We start from the raw sequence: 16,101 nt of genomic DNA, 5'->3' as shown, positions 1-16,101 counted from the left end.
ATTTTTTTGGAATTTTCTGTATATGTGAGAGAAATGAAGAAAACAATGCAAAACAAAAATGTAAACGTGAATGCAAGCAAATGATACGCGACGCAAAACCCTTCCCCAAACCAAATCGCACAATGTCCCCACTGTGCAAAATCATGTAATGAAAGAAAAGGAAAAACGGGAATTTGCGAGAAAATAGATAAATATGACAAGAATTATAACTTGGGAACTCACAAGACTTTAAACGCAGCAAAAGGAAACGTCCCCAAACCAGCGTGAGCAAGGAGGTTTTAGTAGCTAGAAGTGCTACCAATAAGGACCTGAAAAGACAAAAGAACCACGCATAAGTCCGAGAAAATAATTTAGAAGCGATATTTTGTGCATAATTGAGAAAAATAGAAGAAATAAATAATGACGGAAGATAATGGTGGAGTAGAAAACTCCCTCAATTCCGCAAATCGACCAAACACAGCAGGTGAGAGATCGTGAACCAGTACAGCAGTGCAGGGCGGTCGATCGACCACATCACTCAGTCGATCGACCAATGTGAAAGGAACAGTAGCTCCTGGAAACCGCAGACCAGTCGATCGACTATACAGACCAGTCGATCGACTGGAAATACTGCTGTAACTTATGATTTCTTCGTATTTTCTCAATTACTTGAGCTAATGAGGTCTAAAAACCTACAATTGCACAATAATACGCGCCCAAAAATTGCGCAAAACCCAAAGTAAGCATCTAAAGAGTTTAAAATCCTAAGCAAACGTAAACGGCGAAGTTTCGCGCACATAAAACAATAAATAAAAAGGTTCAACGAAAGCAAATAAAATATAAATGTTTGAAAGAAGTTTCAATCAACTAATAGTTGATCAAGAACGGCCATGGAATGGCCCACTTGACTGGCTTCTGGCTACAAGAAGTAGCCTCAATAGTGCTCATCTTCTCAGCTGCACTCTCACTTCTATCGTCTGCAAGACTCAACGGGTCAACATATCGGACGTCATCCCAAGCAATCACCTCTTCGGACTCGTCGGAATCTAGATCAGACTCCGTAGCTTTGACCGGCTCATCTTCAACCTCCTCATCAGTGCCATAGCTAAGACAACCAAGACCGCCTCGTGAAATGATCGGCTCCTTCACAGCTGGAGCAACTTGCAGTTCTCCCGTCCCCAAACCAACTCCTGCAATATCAGAAATAGACAAATCTTCCTCCAATTTGCTCCCAATCTGGGGCGGAGGGGTTACGACAGGAATAGGAATAGAGACAGGCATATCAGGAAGCACAAAGTAGGACTTCTTTTCAGAAACCGTATTGCAAGTCACAGGCCACATGGGGTCTTTCTTCTTAGCAAGTTGGGCAAAAACAATGGAATGCTTCCCTACTTTGAAGGTCAAGGTTCCCGAGCCTACATCTATGACTGCACCAGCAGTGTGCAGAAATGGTCTACCTAGTATGATAGGAATATGGGTACCCTCAGGCATATCAAGTACAACGAAGTCTACAGGGAAGAAGAACTTTCCTATTTGCATGGGAATGTCTTCTAAGACTTCTATAGGCTGGACCGCAGATCGGTCAGCCTTCTATACTGTCATGTCGGTCACTGTGAACCTAGTTAATTTGAACTTTCTAGCAAGACTCAAGGGCATTACACTTATACTAGCTCCTAAGTCACATAATGCCTTCTCAATAGAAAAGGTACCAATGCTGCAAGGAACGGAGAAGCTACCTGGGTCTTCTAGCTTGTAGGGTGCAGTGTGGGTTAGATAAGAACACGACTCTTTAGTAAGTGCGACAGTATGCACAGTTTCAAGTGACCGCTTTTTAGATAAAAGTTGTTTCATGAATTTAGTATAAGCGGGTACTCGGTTTACTGATTCGAGAAAAGGAACTTGTACATTCAATCTACGAATAACTTTTTCAAATTTAATGAAAGATACTTGTTCCTTCGTCGGCACCAATCTCTCCGGATAGGGGGCTGTAAGAAGTAACTTAGCCCTCTCCTCTAAATCTCGCATGCCGGCATCCGTGGACTTAGGCTGGAAGTCCACTACCTTCTCCTTATTGAAGCTTGGCACCTCTTCAGACCGTCTCAAATATGAACCATTGATCGACATTGGGTCGTACTTCGAACCGAACACCCATCGCGATCGGTCCGCCTCAATATTTTCGGGGCAGTCGTACCCCAAAACAAATGATCCCTCAAGTTATCGGGCATTGGAGGACGAAAAGGTTCACTATCAGCAGCAATCTCAGTCGATCGACCGGTTAGGTCAGTCGATCGACTGGCTTCAACAGTTCCAGAAGCTACTGTTTGTTGCACCTCAGTCGATCGACCGGGTATGTCAGTCGATCGACTGACATACCTGGCAGACGCCTTTTTCTTTCCTTTGTTCGTTCGAGCTTTGTTTTGACTCGGTTACGGCTTACCTTTTTCAGGGGCATCCTCAATCATAGCAGGCCCCTCCAGGGTGGACCCGCTCCTCAAAGTGATGGCATTAAGGGTCTCTTTTTGGTCCGTCTGAGTCAGTAAGTGCCCCGGAGCTCGAGTGGTATTCTTGCTAGCCAATTGAGCAATTTGGCTCTCTAGCATTTTCATTCCGGCCTCTCTAGCTTGGGACTCCTTTTGCAGCATATTCTTCAACTCAGCAAACTCAGAATTTTGGGATTGTTGTTGCTACGGCACATAGGGAGGTTTTTGAAACTGTTGTTGCTTATGAGGAGGCACATAAGTCTGCTGCTGATGCTGCTGTGGAGGTTGAGTCGGATTCAGGACATTCTGGTTACTCCACCTCAAGTTGGGATGGACATTCGGCTCATAGTACGTGTTTGTCTGTCTGTAATATTGAAAGGCAGCACAAGACTCAAAGGGACTAGGACAATTTTATGAGACATGTCCCTCAGCTCTACATCTTCTACAGACGAAAGGACCGTTTGAAACAGCATTCACATGATACATCCCTCCTTTTGAAGCTCCTCCCAACTCGTATTTGTCAAACCTCACCGTGAGAGCCTCTAATGCAGCTACAGAAGGGGATTCAGCACTCCTCCTCTGATTACCTCTCGAATTCCCATATTCAGCTTTATGGGTGGCTAAGTCATCAATGATCTTCCACCCCTTAGTCTCTTCCATATTCTCAGCAAATCGGCCATTGGGCTGCGCAAAGATCCAAGATAGCCCTCGATCGATCGTCATACGACCCGTTATAGAACGATTGCAAAGACTCCATTTTTCGAACCCATGGTGCGGAATAGTTCGCACCAGCTTCTTGAAACGGACCCATGCTTCATGAAAGTTCTTATCAGGTCCCTGTTTAAAGCTTGTGATCTGAGCTCTAATGGCATTCGTCTTCGAGGCAGAGAAGTATTTCTTGTAGAATGCCAAGGCCAAAGAATTCCAGTCGGTGATCCCATGAGCAGCTCGATCCAGATCTCTGTACCACTCCCTTGCAGCATCACGGAGTGAGAATATAAACATAGTCTCCTTTATCTGGTCCTGGGTCACACCGGTCGGCGGGGGTATAGAGCAGCAATAATCGATAAATATCTCCATATGCTTGGCTGCATCTTCATTTGTAGCTCCCCCGAACTGGTTCCTCTCAACTAAGTTGATATAGGAAGGCTTCAGTTCGAATTTCCTATCAGCTCCAGGTAATTCGAACCCCTTGAATAGATTTGCAGCTGTCGGCTCAGAATGACTTGCTATAGTTGCTTCTTCAGCCATGATTAGAATGTCTGGAGAAGTGACTGTCTCAGCTAAAGAAGTAGAAGCAGGAGATGTAGGTGGATCTTCTTCGAACAGTTCGTTCTCGTAGTAACTAGACAGAGTACTCAGCTCTTCCTCTGTCGGCAATACCCTTGATGATCGTCTCAACTCACGTAAGGTCTTCTCAATCTCAGGATTGAAAGGTACTAATTCACCACCCTGTGACCTGCGCATAAGAAGAAACTACAAAAAGAATATGAGAATAGTTTAAGGAACGAATGTCCCTTAAACTAAGAAACAGACTAAAATAAAACAACTAAAAATTAGAACAATTGCCTCCCCGGCAACGGCGCCAAAATTTGATACCCGTCGTTGTGAGTACCAAAAATAAAATTTATAATTCCTATTAAAACTAACCTAGGCTAGTGGTAACAGGGTCGAACCACAAGGAGGCGAATGTAATTAAAAGTTGTCTAAATTTAGTCTAAGGTAACAAGTGTGGGGGTTGATTTGATTTGGTCTATAGCTAATAACAATAAAGACAATAAACTAAAGAAATATATTAAATCAAAAATAAAGAAGAGTACTAGGATGGTCGGTTCACTATAGTTTCGGCGACAACAAACTAAGTCGGTCTAAATCAAACACATGAGGCGGGAAAACAAGAGGTCCTCTCGGTCCACTCTTTACAGATAGCATCTTTCGATCTCACTATAAGTCCCTAATATCACTAATACTGACTCTCGTTCTGAAAAGTGACTAATAATCTAAACTTTACCTATCTTTCGATCTCAGCATAGTTTAGTCATTTTAATTGGTGATCTAACAACTGCCCCTATCTCTCGATCTAATGGGTCAGTCATATCCTAAACATTCAACTAGTCGTGTGCACTCGATTCGTCGAATAAAGATTTTAAACAATTAAAACGAAGGTTAAACCTCACGTGGCCAGTCGATCGACCAGGTATGGCGGTCGATCGACTGACACGCGATTTCAGTCCATGTTAATTCTACGCCGCCTAATCCTAAAGTTCCCCTACATCCTAGCACAAGAAATTTAGCTACTCATACTGAAATTAAAGGCAACAATGAAATTGGCTAAATAAACTACAGAATTCATGATTAATACGGTAAAATAAACAATTAACATAAGACGGCAATTCGGCTTTGGGGAAACTGATCTAGCAATTCTACAACTACGAATGAATGCAAAATAACTGAATAAAACCAGAGAATACGGTGTGCATTGCGACGGAACAGAACAAAGTCGAATGCCAAAGTGAATTGTATTTAATACCGAAATAATCCTTGAACCCTAATTAATATTCTAAAAACTGATGAAACTGAATGTAAAACTTCCTTCCAAACTGAATGTTCTAGGTTACATTATATAGAAAATATACGTAACACTTATTATCAAAACCTAAACACAATGGGCTTGCTTTTCCTCGATCTTCTTATTCACGTCAGATTAGCGTCTTGGTCGATCGACTGCTGGGACCGGTCGATCGACTGCTCTTCAGTGTACAGTAGCTTTTGTAGTCGTGGGTTGGTCGATCGACTAAGGGGGCCAGTCGATCGATCGCTTTCGCTGGTAATCCGCTTTTAACTTCTCGTGCATTTGTCTTTTGGGCCTTGAAACGCGCACCAAGCTCGTTCCTTAAGTGAATTCTTCACGTCAAATGCAATGCAGGATACTCAGGGACGGATTTAGCTAAATTTCCGTTGAATTCTTCACATTTCTACAATAATGTACAAAAACACGAAAGTAGACGGAAATAGGGGAAATGCTAGCTTAAACTACACAAATGAGCTCTAAAATGCGTGTAAAATGAGGTGTAAAACATCATATAAATGACACGCATCAACATGCTAGTGCCAATGCAATACGGTAAAATGCCAATAAGATACAAACAGCCAGTGAACAGTGAATAACAACACCTAAGTCATGGTCGTAAGGCCACACGCTACTCTTATTCAGCCAAAGGCTAATTAAACAAATCCATTAGAAAATTCCGTTACAAAAGATTAATATCATGCCAATAACAATTAATTAAGACGTGTAATTGCACATAAGAAAACCCGACAGTTAATTGTTGAGTAGCTAGCCTACCTTTGAGCAACCCCGCTTAAACAATCCAAGCAAGCAAATTCAAAAATCTTCCTCAACGAAACCGTCACCTAGTACAAACTGTTTTAGCAGGATTTCCCCTGAATGGATCCGGCTTGATTAAAGAGTAATTTGGGTATCTAGTTCTATAAGTCTGGAATATTGTGAGTGAATAACAAGGGAAGAATTAAGTATAAAGAATATTGTTTGTATTATTTTGATAAGCTGAGTACAATCTTGTGTGTGTAGCTGAATATTCAGGAATAAATGAGAGATAAATTGTAAATAATCGATCCATCATGAATCTCTTTATAATTGTTAGATTCTGCTATTTATAGATCTACAAATGCTAACGTTACATTCATCCTTAACGTTCCCCTTGATTGTTGGGGCTGTTAGCTGGAAAATCGGGCACATTCCCTATTAACTCGGTTGACTCGTTCTTCTTTAACAAACCGTCCTTCGTTTCCTCTTGCACGTTTAGATTTACTAAGATTATGTGCTCCTTGTAGTTGGACTTGGTCTTCCATGAGAGTAGGTCGTGGTTATTAGTTCATACAACTGCCTCTCTTGTTTATCTTCTTAATCCAGCCTGTTTAAATGTCCTGCCCGGCTATTCCGCACTTACCATCAGGTTTCTCTTCCAGGATTTAGTAGCCTGCTTACTATAATATTCCTTAATAGCTAAATAGTAGTTAGATTTGTCCTGTCTTTGGTTGCCTCAATCAGCCTAGTAAGGTCAGGCCAGGTTAGAGTCAGACCAGGCTAAACTGGGCCTAACAATTGCCCCTTGACATTTTACCCGTGCTGGATCAGGCCAGGGGTGAGATGTCAATTTTACCGGGCTAAACAATAAAGAGAATTATATTTGCTCAATGACTCTTAGACTCCTAGTTACCGTTAAACACTATAACGGCTAATGATGTCATGCTGACAGTTTTGCATTTTCTAGGGTTTTTGCACCGTTATTCTTCTTCTATAAATACGGTATTTGTGATGAGATTGTTTTTCACCAAATTTTTTCCACTTTCTTTGCTAAATTTTCTCCAAAATTCTCCCCTATCTTCCAGGAGCTCCATTCTGCTAACTTTATAAAATAAAATTCATCATAATAAACTAAATAATAAAGGATATGGGAGCCAAAAAGCGTCCTGCCCCGCAGAAGGCTGCTGCTGAATCTGAACCCAAAGACGTCCAGGAGGAGCAGGTGATTGAAGTTGATCCTCCTGCTCGTGCTATAGCTTTTAAATATTAGGATTCTATTTTTTCTGCTCTTCAATCTCTGGATCCTTACTTTCCTGAAGAAAACCTATTGAAAACAAACTATGATAGGGTTTTAAGGGAGAAGAAATTAATTCCTGATTCGACTAAGGCATGGATTCCTGAGTCTTGTCCAGTCAGAGCTAAATGAGTGTCACCTGGTTGGTTTTGTATTTTCGAATGGGCGTTCAAAGCGGGTTGTAAGTTACCTTTTACTCCTTTAATGATTGATACCATTCGTGCTATGGAAGTATCACTTTTTCAGATTATGCCAATGGTTTGGAAACATGTTCATTCCATTGAAAATTTATGTGCTAAACACAATCTTGTAATTACTATTAATGATATCAAGGCAATATATCATATGAAAAATCCTGTTAATGGTCGTTTTAATTTGAGAATCAAGTCGAAAATGTCTCCATTAATCACTAACCTGGACTCTGGAGATGATAAAAGCTGGGCAAAGACTTTCCTGTTTATCCGAACTGAGAGCCTGGGGTCAGGCTTTGATTACCTGAGATATCCCCCTCTGGAAAGTGGTAGGTTTCCTGTACTCTTAGTTTGCAAATATATATTATACGAAATTAGGATGTTTTGAGTTTCACCTGTGTATTTTTGATGATTTTTGCAGCTCCTGATTGGAACTCTGATCCTCTTGACGAGGAAGCTATTTCCAGGATAGATGCTTTCCTTGCTATTCCTGAGGAAGAGAGGGCTTGGCCTGCTAGTCTGGGCAGGGATTTATTGCCCTGGTATATGAAGACCAAGCTGAGTGTGGTCAAAGTACCCAAAGGCAAGCCTAGCTCCACTGCTCTTTCCTGTACGTCTTCTATATATCTTTATGTCAATTGTTGTCTTGTTATTACTTATCATCTGATATTTATGTATATTCTTTGTATATTCAGTATTCAGGTCTTCTGCTAGATTGGCCAGCTTTACTGCAAAAGACTTAAAGGCTGGGGTAGCTAGAATCGTTGAACAGTCCAAGAGCCAGGAGGCTAGTGGGAGTGACAAGACGCTTGATATTTTGGTTTCTGATGTCCAGCCTCCCCAAGAACCGCCCAGGCTAGCATCACCGGAGGTTGTTCAGGCTTCTAGAAGGAGAAGGGAAGATGTTATTCCTGAAGAGGAAGGGGGAGAGAAAGAGCCTATTCAGGCTCAACCAATCGAGTATCGAAAAGTGTCTGCTAGGATTGACGATATGGATCTTTGCCGGGCACGGATAGATGAATTTTCTGCAAAAATGGGCGGCCAGCTTTTGTCTTAATACCCTTGAGTCGTCTACTAAAGTGGTTTCTATTCGACTTCTCTTGTGACAAAGGTCACGAACTTGCTTCTCAGGCTAAGGAGGTTAGTTGTAAAGGGATGTTTTAATTGTTCGTGTGCTCTTTGTGTTGCTTTATATTGGGCTGATTAATTTTGTTTCTTGTAGGGATTGGATGTCGGGTTGGCTACTGCTTGTCAGCTCAAAGATGGCCAAGCCAGGGTTTCTAGCCTGGAAGAAAAACTAGATAAGGTTAATCGTGAGCTGCACACATCCAGGGGTAATGAAGTAGTACTTCAATCTCAACATGGCGCGACAGCTAGAGAGGCATCCGGGCTGCTATAGTTTGTGAGGTGGCTGCAAAAAATGCTGAGAAGGTTGTCAGGCAAGAGTTGGAGGCTGTCAAGGGAGACCTGGCTGCTGAGAAGCGGGCAATGCAGGATCAGCTGAGGAAGAATGAAGAGCTTGGTGTTGAAAAGGAATTAGTGGAGGCGCGGCTTGCTGATGCCGCTCAGTACTTCTTTGGGAAAGGCCGGGTTGTTGCTATGAGGGATCCGGAATCTGACCGGGCTAATTGGGATCCGAACCGGGATGAGACAAAGACGGACGCTCGGTATCTGATTTGGCCAACATGGGTCAAGAAGAAGAAGTGGATTCTCCTCCTTCCAAGGAAAAATCGGTGATCGGAAATGGTGGATGGTTGTGAGTCGGTTACTGGCTCAAAACCTACTTAGATTTATGTTTTTCCTCTTTGTTTTGGCCCATCCGGGGGGATGTTCCTGGAATGGATATTTAGGTATTTTTTGGCCCATCCAGGGGGGATGTCCTTGGAATGGATAATTATTAAGAGTGAGGCAAGGCCGGCTATTTTGGATGAATAAATATTTGGTCTTTGTTGGTTCCTTTTGTGTGTTTTGATAAGGTACTTTTGTAGTATTGGATGTTTTACTGGATCTGGCCAGTTATCTGACTGGATCGGGCCAGTTTTTGTGCTGGATCTGGCCAGTTCATCGTGTTATGGGTGGGGTTATTGCCTGTCTGGAGGGCTTACGTCCCTTGCCTGTCTGGAGGGCTTATGACCCATCTATGTTATACAAGTCAGGAAGAGGTTTTCAAGATTTTTATATTAAATGGAGCTCAATATTTTAAAGCCTATTTTGCAACTGAAAATTGGGTATCAGTTGGATATTGGTGGGGTGGCCCCCAATCTTTAAGATTTGTTTTAAATAAAATGCAGTATGTAAAACAAGTATTGTAGATTCTACCTGGTAAAAGTAAATATGAGAATATTAACAAGTACTTGGGCACATAATTGAAGAAATCATATACGACCTTTATTCATATAATGACAAGTATCATACATTTAGTTTCATATCAGGCCAGGCAAGAAATGTTAAGGTGAAAATTATACCTGAACTGGGAGATATATTTTATATGTGAAATAGTTTTAAGTGTGCAATATTCCAAGCTCTTGGGATGATTTCGCCGTCCAGGATTTGCAATCTATAAGCTCCCTGACCGACTATTGAGTCAATCAGGTAGGGACCTCCCAGGTTGGGGCCAATTTGCCAGCATTCTTTTCTTTTGTGTTTTGGAAGACTTTCCTGAGGACAAGGTCTCCTACCCTGAATACCCTGGCTTTGACAGTCTTGTTGTAGCTTTTTGCAACTCTTTGCCGATATCTTTGCCAATCTAATTTGATGCATCTCTTAGCTCTTCCGTTAAGTCCAGGTTGTCCTCCATTAGAGGTATATTGCTTGTTATTGTGTTCAGGCCGCATCCGGCGATGGAATGTCGACCTCGGCCGGGATCATCGCTTCACATCCATAGACCAAGGAGTAGGGGTTTGGCCTCGTGGATGTTTTAGGCGTGGTTACACAAATCGGCTAGAGGACCGGGGGAGCTCTTCACCATCCGCCTTTCCTTCTTTCTAGCTTATTCTTTATGCAAATTTGATTACTACTTTGTTATTGGATTCTGCCTGACCGTTAGCTTTTGGATATCCTGGTGTGCAGGTTACCAGGTTGATGTTCCATTGAGCACAGAAGGCTGCTGTTCTTTTTCCCACGAATTGCGTGCCATTGTCGTATACTATTTCAGAGGGGATGCCATATCTACATATGATGTTGTGTTTGATGAATGCTATGACATCCTTGACTTGACTTGCCTGTATAAATCAGCTTCTATCCACTTTGAGAAGTAATCAGTCATTGCTAGCATGAAAACTTTTTATCCGGGTGCTTGAGGTAGTTTCCCTACTATATCCATGCCCCACTTCATAAATGGCCAGGGTGCGGATATGGAATATAGTTCCTTAGATGGCTGATGGATATATGGTCCACGAATCTGGCAAGCTTTGCATTTAGAGCTAAATTCCAGGCAATCGGCCCTCAAGGTGGGCCAATAATAACCTGTTCTGAGTACCTTGCTTGCCAGGCTTCTTCCGCCTTTATGATTCCACAGTATCCTTCATGGATTTCTGATAATATCTGTTCAGCTTCTTGTGGTTCCAGGCATCTGAGGTACGACCCAGCCTGCGATTTCTTAAAAAGCACGTTGTTAATAATAGTATATGAAGCAGCTTTTATTTTTAGTGCTCTGGCATCTTGCTTATTTAGGAGAAGGATTCCCTGTTGTAGCCAGTCATAGTAGGGTTTTGTCCAAGAATTGGCAACATAAATTGGGAAACTTTCATCTTGTTTATTTATTGCAGGTTCTAATAAATGTACGATGGGTATTTTGTCGAAGTCAAGGGGACTGAAGTTGGATCCTAGGCCGGCTAAGGCATCGGCCTGGGTATTCAAGTCCCTGGGAATTTGGCGAATATTAAAATTGCGGAATTTTGATTTTAAAATTTGAACAATTTCCAAATAAAGCATAATTTTTGAGTCTTTTGCAGTATATATTCCGTTTACTTGGTTGGAAATAAGAAGGGAATCAGTACGTACCTTTAGGTTTTGCACACCAAGGTCAATACATACCTTTAATCCAGCTATTAGGGCTTCATATTCTGCCTCATTGTTGGTAGCCTCAAATGCACATCTTATAGCTTGTACTATCTTATCCCCCTGTGGCGATTTTAGTACTACCCCCAGGCCTGTGCCTCTCATGTTGGCTGCACCATCGACAAAAAGGGTCCATTCTAGGTCTGTTTGGTCGCTGGTCAGTTTATTTACTTCTTTTATTAGGTCGGGTTCTAGGGTTGGACTAAAATCAGCCACAAAGTCTGCTAGTGCTTGTGACTTAATTGCTGTCCTTGGTTCAAATGTTATGTTGTATGTTCTTAGTTGGACTGACCATTTGCATATTCTTCAGGACAATTCTGGCTACCTAAGTACAGACTTGATAGGAAGATTGGTTCTGACTATTATAGGGTGGCTTTCAAAGTATGGTCTTAATTTTGTGCAACTCATAATTAAAGCTAAAACATATTTTTCAAGTAGGCCATACCTGATCTCTGCATCTAGTAGACTTTTACTTACGTAATAGACAGGGTGTTGTTGTCCGTCTGCTTCTTTGACCAAGACTGCATGACCGACCGTTTACGTGGATCGATGTGTATACTGTCAGGGGTTCATCTTTGACTGGTTTTGCCAGCAAGAGAGAGAGAGGAAAGATATATTTTCGTGTCCTCAAAGGCGGCTGATGATCGGGGTCCATTGAAAGTCTTTGTTCTTCCTTAGCAGACTATATAATGATTTGCACCTCTCTGACGATCTTGAAATGAACCTGTTCAGGGCTGCTATTCTTCTAGTCAGCTTTTGTATGTCTTTGACTGTCTTTGGTGGTTCTAGGTCTAGGATAGCTTTGATCTGTTCAGGGTTGGCTTCTATTCCTCTTTTTGTCACCATATAGCCCAGGAATTTGCCTGCTGAGACTCCAAAATGGCATTTTTGTGGATTGAGCTTCATATTGAATTTCTCCAGTATTTGGAAGGCTACTTCCAGGTCTTTGACGTGATCTTCTGCCTTCTTTGACTTGACTACCATGTCATCTATGTAGACTTCCATGGTATCTTCTATTTGGTCTTTGAACATCATGTTGACAAGCCTTTGATAGGTTGCACCTGCATTCTTTAATCCAAAGGGCATAGCAGTATAACAATATATTCCTCTTTCATGATGAAAGTCAGCTTTCCGATCTGCAGGGTGCATCTTTATTTGATTGAATCCGCTGGAAGCATCCATGAATGTTAACATCTCGTGGCCTGCAGTGGCATCCACCATTGCATCGATGTGTGGCAGGGGAAATGGATCTTTTGGGCAGGCTTTGTTTAGGTCGGTGTAGTCTACACAGAATCTCCATTTGCCATTTTTCTTTTGGATGACTACTACATTTGCAAGCCAGTCAGGGTACATTACTTCCCTGATCATTCCCATGTCCAGTAGCTTGTCAACTTCTTGGTTGATGATTTCATGCCTCTCTGCAGCAAATTTTCTTCTCTTTTGCTGTACAGGCTTAAATGATTTGTCAATATTCAACTTATGAGTGATAATATCAGCATCTATACCAGTCATATCAAAATGTGACCAAGCAAAACAGGACATTTTAGTTTTGAGAAAGCTGACCAGATCGGGTCTCACCGAGTCCGGTGCATCTGACCCTACAAGTACCTTCCTGTCAGGGAACTCTGGGTCCAAAATGACCTCTCCTGTTTCCATCTGTGTTTGTGCAATATATTCTTCCCTGACAGGTGACTTTAATTGCTATGCAAGGGACTTACCTGACTTTGAGGGTTTCAAAGCTTGGGTGTAGCATTCCTGAGCCGTCCTTTGTTCTCCCCTGATTGTGGTTATCCCCCATTCGCTTGGTATTTTCACACATTGATGGTATGTTGATGGGATTGCTTTGACGTTGTGGATCCATGGTCTGCCCAAGATTACATTATATGAGGATTGGCAATCCATTACCCCGAATCTTTCATACGAAGCCACGCCTTCCACATAGGTTGGCAGGCTAATTTCTCCCAGGGTGTTCTTTGTTTCTCCGCTGAATCCAACCAGGATGCTGGATTTCTTGATGATCTTTCCTTCATCTATCTTCATAGCTTTGAGGACGTCAAGCATCACCAAATTGATTGAACTGCCTCCGTCTATCAGGATTCTTGATACCTTAGCTGTGCCAATTTGCATGGTGATTACCAAGCTGTCATGGTGTAGATCCGATATTCCCTGCAGGTCCGAGTCATCAAAAGTAATAGCGGGCAATGACTTGGACCTGGAAGGGGGCTGAAGTCTAGACTCCCTGGATATTCTTTTGGCAGCCGAGCTGGTCAGACCACAGATTTCTGATCCTCAATTTATGAACTTGACTTCATTGATGGGGGGAGGAGGAGGTGGATCTCTGCCGTTCCCTGAATCTCTCTTGTTTTGTCCTTCATCTTTGTTCTTTGGCTGCTGGATTAATTCCTTCAATTAGCCTTTCTTTAGGAGATATGCCACCTGTTTCCTGAGTTGGATGCATTCTTCTGTGGTGTGCCCGATGTCCTGATGGAAGTCACACCATCTCGTTGGGTCTTTCCTGGGGTTGGTTGGATTTCTTGGGCCATCTGACCGTATCTCCCAAGGCTTTCCAGGCGCTTGATTAATCCTGCAGTAGTATTAATAGAGAAGTTATATTCAGGAATTGTTGGAAGGCTAGAAAGGTTACCTTTGTGTTCTTGTGCCATGCTGACTTTAGATCGTTTAGGCGTGGAATAGGGTGCTGATCTGGGGTTGCCTCCTTTCTGGTAGGAGCTTTTCCTGTTAGTGTGTCCATAGCCTTGCTTTCCTCCGGACGAGTTTGTTCTGAAGTTGAGATCTTCCTCCAATCTGACATGTTCTAAGGCGATGGATTGAACAGTGGCAAAGGTTGGGCGTGCTTTCTTGGTTAAGTCTGCATAGATGTCACTTGTCAGCGGACTCCTTGCACAAGGCTTCTCTTTCTGTTTCTTCGTCACACACTGGAATGGCCACCTTCTCTTTGACAAATCTGGCCAGAAATTCTTCGACAGATTCTTCAGGGAGTTTTTTTACCCTGAACAGGTTACTGGGTCTCTTGGCCATGTCTCTGCTGCTTGCGAATTGTTGATTGAAGGCATTGATCAGTTCTGCAAAATTCTTGATACCTCCATTTGGGAGATTAATGAACCATTGTAATCTTTGCTCCGGTCGAGGGTTGTACCAAAGCATTTACACATGCGACTGCTGAGTTCACTGGGTATTGAGGCAGCCAACATCTTCTGTTTGAATATGGCAACGTGATTTTGTGAATCAGGGGTCCCATCATAAGTTCTCATGGATGGGACGGTAAATTTCTTGGGTAGATCAATCTTTGCAATTTCATCTGCAAAGGGTGAATCTGCAAAGTTGTCAACTTCTACTTCACCACAGTGGTCCGCACTCCGGGTATATTTTCTATTTTGTTGTGGAGTTTTTGGATTTCCTGAAGCATAGCCATCATTATTGCTGCTTCAGTTTTGTTTGTTTCATCATTGGGAATGATTTGGGTACCGGATAATGTATCCTTCTCCGGAGTTCCAAAATTGGAAAAGTCAATGTTTTTGATAATGGATGAGAATGGGGTTCCTGGTTCGAATCCGGTCTTGGAGCCTGAGGCCTGATTTTCCAATTTTTTCCTCAGGCTAGACTGAGATTCCTTCAGCCTATTGATTTTTGCTTCTGCTTGGGCTGCCTTCTCTTGAATTGCCTCCAATTCTTTGATTTTAGCCAGGGCAGCCGCTAATTGTTGTTCTGGGGTGAGTTCCACCATTTTTGTATGTGAATATTAAATAGAGAATGGTAAAAGGAATTTTTTTATTAAAGAAATAGATGCCCCACGGTGGGCGCCAATTATTTTAGCAGGATTTCCCCTGAATGGATCCGGCTTGATTAAAGAGTAATTTCGGTATCTAGTTCTATAAGTCTGGAATATTGTGAGTGAATAAAAAGGGAAGAATTAAGTATAAAGAATATTGTTTGTATTATTTTGATAAGTGAGTACAATCTTGTGTGTGTAGTCAATATTCGGAATAAATGAGAGATAAATTGTAAATAATCGATCCATCATGAATCTCTTTACAATTGTTAGATTCTGCTATTTATAGTTCTACAAATGCTAACGTTACATTCATCCTCAACGTTCCCCTTGATTGTTGGGGCTGTTAGCTGGAAAATAGGGCACATTCCCTATTAACTCGGTTGACTCGTTCTTCTTTACCAAACCGTCCTTCCTTTTCTCTTGCACGTTTAGATTTACTAAGATTATGTGCTCCTTGTAGTTGGACTTGGTCTTCCATGAGAGTAGGTCGTGGTTATTAGTTCATACAACTGCCTCTCTTGTTTATCTTCTTAATCCAGCCTATTTAAATGTCCTGCCCGGCTATTCTGCACTTACCATCAGGCTTCTCTTCCAGGATTTAGTAGCCTGCTTACTATAATATTCCTCAATAGCTAAATAGTAGTTAGATTTGTCCGGTCTGTGGTTGCCTCAATCAGCCTAGTAAGGTCAGGCCAGGTTAGAGTCAGGCCAGGCTAAACTGGGCCTAACACAAACAATAATACGAAGTAATTACTAATTAATTTATGTTCAAGACGGTATTAAATTTATTTAATTAAAGCAACAACCACAACCCCTTTGCCTCGGCCAACTACCGCCACCACCGCCCGGTAAGCCCTTCTAGCCACTATATAGCAGCCCCACCTTCACCGTACCACCCCTCACCGCACCACCTTACTCGTGCCCTAACCAAACCCACGGTACAACCCTACAACAATACCCACAATCGCGCCCTAACA

The 16,101-nt window shown here is 42.2% G+C and overlaps 1 non-coding gene across 1 annotated transcript; it reads left to right on the top strand.

The window, feature by feature from the left end:
• Positions 1-3,222: 3,222 nt before the first annotated feature.
• Positions 3,223-3,329, top strand: LOC141636645 (small nucleolar RNA R71). Its single transcript, XR_012541247.1, has one exon. It is a non-coding gene; the product is annotated as a small nucleolar RNA R71 (small nucleolar RNA).
• Positions 3,330-16,101: the final 12,772 nt, after the last annotated feature.

Source organism: Silene latifolia, chromosome Y (assembly GCF_048544455.1).
Source record: "Silene latifolia isolate original U9 population chromosome Y, ASM4854445v1, whole genome shotgun sequence".
NCBI classification, from domain to species: Eukaryota; Viridiplantae; Streptophyta; class Magnoliopsida; order Caryophyllales; family Caryophyllaceae; genus Silene; species Silene latifolia.
The sequence above is the reverse complement of the archived record's forward strand: the minus strand, read 5'-3'. Positions and strand labels throughout refer to the sequence as shown.